Genomic DNA, 5118 nt, shown 5'->3' with positions numbered 1-5118 from the left:
TCCTCTTATTCTCCTCTATTTTCCATCTCAACTCTCCCCAATTCCTTTACTGCCTCTCACTTTCCTCTCAATTCCTTCTTAATTCCCTCTCAATTCCTTCATACTTCCCTCTCATTTCTCTCAATCCCCCTCACTATCCTTTCCAATAATTGAATGAAATTTTTTTATTGATAGCAAACGAAAAATTAATGGAATCAGTGATGAGGGGCTTAAAACTCTCTCTCTCTCTCTCTTCTCTCTCTCAGGTCATATAACACTGCCCACATGACCTTTAACACGGGGTCATTGTTGTTTATATAATTGTTGACCTTTAATGAATGGATGGTAATGGTGCGACATTTACATTGTTTCACGCGATAGCTGAGAGAGAGAGAGAGAGAGAGAGAAAGCTCCGACACACTGCTGGCATGAGGGTCACAGCACGGCAATGTATGGTGACCCACTGTAAGAGGTCACGGCATTGACCTCTATAGTGATGAAGCTGACCTCTATGGTGACCAATATGACCTATAGTGACGAAGCTGACCTCTATGGCGACCAATATGACCTATAGTGACGAAGTGACCCTATAGTGACGAAGCTGACCTCTATGGTGACCAATATGACCTATAGTGACAAGTGACTCTATAGGAAGCTGACCCTATGTGACCAATATGACCTATAGTGACAAGCTCTATAGTGACGAAGCTGACTCTATGGTGACCAATGACCTATAGTGACAAGCTGACCTCTATAGTGACGAAGCTGACCTCTATAGTGACGAAGCTGACCTCTATGGTGACCAATATGACGTATAGTGACGAAGCTGACCTCTATAGTGACGAAGCTGACCTCTATGGTAACCAATATGACGTATAGTGACGAAGCTGACCTCTATAGTGACGAAGCTGACCCTATGGTGACCAATATGACCTATAGTGACGAAGCTGACCTCTATAGTGACGAAGCTGACTACAGTGACGAAGCTGACCTCTATGGTGACCAATATGACGTATAGTGACGAAGCTGACCTCTATAGTGACAGCTATCTGTGACCAATATGACCTATACTGACGAAGCTGACCTCTATGGTGACCAATATGACCTATAGTGACGAAGCTGACCTCTATAGTGAACCAATATGACCTGAATGGTGACCTAGGATAAGGGTCACCAACATACCATCAAAGGTGGGCTCCTCCAACATGGGTTTATAATGACACGGGCCCGTAAAACCCTCACAGCCAATATTGATTTCACCTCCTCCCCCCTTCCCCCCCTCCCTCTCTCCTCTCCTCCCTCCCTCACTCTCCCACCACCCTACCCCCCTCACCTCTTCCTCCTCTCTTTTCTTTCTCTCTCTCTCCTTACTCCAGTTCATCACCTGGGTTTCATCCTCTCTCTCTCTCTCTCTCATCAGTTGCCCTTTCTCTTCCCCCTCATTCTCGCTCTCCCTCCCTTTCTTACTCTCCTATCTCTTCGGTGTTCCTCACTCTCCCACCCTCACTCTCCCAACCTCTCTCTCTCCCCACTCTTCCCTCCTCCCACATCTCCAACGCCTCCCACACCTCCTCACTACCCACCTGTTGCTTAACCCCGCATTGAAAAATTCACAGGGATATCAAATCTTAAAGGCGTGTCTGTGTCTGTCTGTCTGTCTATGTGTTTGTGTATGTGTGTCTGTCCCTGTCTGTATGTCTGTGTCTATGTCCTTGTGTATATCTATGTGTCTGTGCCTGTCTGTACGTCTGTGTGTCTGTTTATGTCTGTCTGTCTGTCTGTCTGTCTGTTAAAATCTCTCTCTTTCATTTTATTCGTTAATTTAATCCTTCTCTTTCTTTCACCTATTTCTTGTATTCCTTCTTCTTCCTCCTCCTTCTTCTCATCCGTCCCTCTTCCTCCTTCACTGCCCCTCCTCCTAGGTCTCCCAGTTTCTCCCCTCTTATTCTCATTTTTCTCTCCAACCCTTGTCGCTTCTTTCATTCCTTCGTTTCTCCCCCTCCACGCCATTCATGGTTACCCTGCCTCTCCCTTCTTTCATCTTTCATTCCTTCATTCTTTCGCCACCCTTCAATTATCTCTCTCTCTCTCCTTCTTCCTTCCCTCTATATCTCTTCTTTCTACCTTTCCTTCTATTCACAAATTCCCTCACTACCCATACTTCCCTTCCTTCTTGTCTTCCTTCCCCTCCCTTCCTTCCTTCCCCTCCCTCCCTCCCTTCCCCCCTCCTCCCTCCCTACCCCCTCCCTCCTCTCTCACCCTCTCTCCTGTCCTCAATATATCATCTCACACTCCCTCTTCCTCTCTCCTTCCCTGCCTCCCTTCACCTCCCTCCTCGCCTCCCTCTCACCTCCCTCCTCCCTGGGCCAGACCTCCTCCTCCTCCCTGTTTTCAATCGGGTCGGATCGATAGTGGCGAGGGGAACAGTGGCTCTGGGGAGGGGGAGGAGGGGAGGAGGAGGGGAGGGGGTGAGATAATGTAGGAGAGGAGAGAAGGGAGGGAGAGAGAGGGTGACGGGGTGAGGGTAGGAGAGAGAGGGAGGGAAGGAGAGAGGAGAGAGAGAGAGGGGGAGGGAGTGAGAGGAAAGAAGGAACCCCCAACCACCACCATCTCCCTCCCCTCCTTCCCTCAGTAGCAATGAAGGAACGCAACAGGTGAGGTAGCGGTCACCCCTCATGAAGGTAAAAAGAGAGGTCGGGGAGTCGGGGAAGGTCAGTGTCGTAGGGTAAGTCGGGAAGGTCAGTGTCGTCGGGGTAAGTCGGGGAAGGTCAGTTCAAGTCGGCAAGTCGGAGAAGGTCAGTGTCAAGTCGGGGCAAGTCGAAGGTCAGTGTCAAGCCGGAGTAAGTCGGGGAAGGTGAAATAGTCGGAGCAAGTCGGGGAAGGTCGGAAGAAGGGGGTGGGGGTGGGGAGGCTGAAGTCGGTCTTGTTACAGGTAAGAGATTCGAGCTTGAGGACTTATACCCCAGGGATTGGCAGGGTCAGGCATTAAGACCGTGACGAGGATTAGGAGAATTGGAGAGGTTTTCTAATATGGACTGAGTAGAGTAGAAGATTGGGGGAGGGGGAGGAGGGGGGAGGGGAGGGAGAGAGGGGGTTCGTTTAAACATCCATTACGACACCCAACCACCACTACCACCCATCACCACCACTACTATTACCACCACTACCACTACTACCATCACCACACTACTACTACTACTACTACTACCACGATTACCACTCACCCTTGACACTCCATCCCCTATCTCTCTCCTCCTCTCTCTCTCCCTTCTTCTCCCTCCTCCTCCCTACTTACGAGGTCCGCCCTGATGTTTGTCCAGTAGAGTGAAGGATGGGCAAAAAAAACTCCCCCTTTTTGGGTGTGTTTTTAAAGTCTGTTTTTACGTGTTTTTATTTGTATATTTTTTTTAGGTTGTTGTCGTTTTTTGTTTTTGTTTTATTCTGTTTTTTTTCTTGTTTTTTATGATATCAAAGATTATTTTTATATTGATATCGGTGAGAGAGAGAGAGAGAGAGAGAGAGAGAGAGAGAGAGAGAGAGGAGAGGTGTATGTGTATTTGAATGTGTATATGTATGTACAGAGTATATATGTAGTCTGTGTATATATGTGTGTGTATATATATGTATGTATATGTATGATTATATATCTTCGTATAAATTTATGTCTGGGGTGAGTTGACCTTTGACCTGCTAATAACCCTTGATAATGACCCAAAATACCAGATGTAATAGAAGGTCAGACAATAATGATGAAGTTTGTGGTAAGTTGTAAATTAATTGTCCAGAGAGTCGAGGTAGTGATGATTAATTGTTTATTATTTGGAAGAAGAAGAAACGGAAGAGGAGGAGGAAGAAGAAGAAGAAGAACAACAACAACAACAAGGAACAAGAAAAAAAAAAAAGTAAAAATAATCTTGTTTCCTTCTCCTCTCTCTCCTACTTCCTTCCCTCACCTCTTTTCCTACCCACTAGTCCCCTCCTCCCCCTCACCTCCCCCCCCAACCACCCTGTCTTTACACAGGCTGGAACGAGAAACCTTATGTGACATTTAATCAAATCTATCTATATAAAGGTAGAACAGAATTACAACCTATAACAAACACCACTGGAAGCATCTTTCTTCAACAGTAAACAAAATCGATCTACAACAAACAATTTCCTCCCCAAAAAAAAAAATACCGTCAGTTAGAAATAAAAACTATCAATTAATTTTACAGGTGTTGACAAATACCTTTAAAATTAATTACGATTGGGGAAATTTTTTATCTCAGCCCCGTGTGGTTCAATCCGGATTCAGGGTTGCAATCCGAGGAAGCGTTCTTGTAATTATCAGATAAGAAAAACAACACGACAGAAACGGTGGCGGTGGCGGACACAATCAGGAGTGTTGCTGGGTGTTGGTAGAGAGAGAGAGAGAGAGAGAGAGAGAGAGAGAGAGAGCTATCATGGAATGGACAGGAGAGAGAGGGAAGAGGGAGGAGGCAAGTGGTCATTAGTTGAAGTGTGCTATCGTTAAAATTAATGAGATTTGTCCACCAAATATAGACAGACAAACAGACAGCCGCTCCTCAACACAGCAACTGGACATTTAGGCTATTTTACCGTACCTGTCATTCACCTGTCTAGAGAGCTTAAGTCATTCACCTGTCTAGAGCTTAAGTTATTCACCTGTCTAGAGAGCTGAAGTCTCATATATAAACATCTGTATTTGTTTCAACGAATTTATATAGATCGTTGTTAAGGATTTATATTGATCGTTATGATTTATATAGATCGTTGTTAAGGATTTATATCGATCGTTGTTAAGGATTTATATTGATCGTTGTTAAGGATTTATATAGATCGTTGTTAAGGATTTATATTGATCGTTATTATGATTTATATTGATAGTTGTTAAGGATTTATATAGATCGTTGTTAGGATTTATATAGATCGTTGTTATGATTTATATAGATAGTTGTTAAGGATTTATATTGATCGTTGTTAAGGATTTATATAGATCGTTGTTAAGGATTTATATTGATCGTTGTTAAGGATTTATATTGATCGTTGTTAAGGATTTATATAGATCGTTGTTAAGGATTTATATAGATAGTTGTTAAGGATTTATATTGATCGTTGTTAAGGATTTATATAGAT

This window comes from Homarus americanus, unplaced genomic scaffold, assembly GCF_018991925.1.
Source record: "Homarus americanus isolate GMGI-L3 unplaced genomic scaffold, GMGI_Hamer_2.0 scaffold49339, whole genome shotgun sequence".
NCBI lineage: Eukaryota > Metazoa > Arthropoda > Malacostraca > Decapoda > Nephropidae > Homarus > Homarus americanus.
This window is presented reverse-complemented; position numbering follows the sequence as displayed.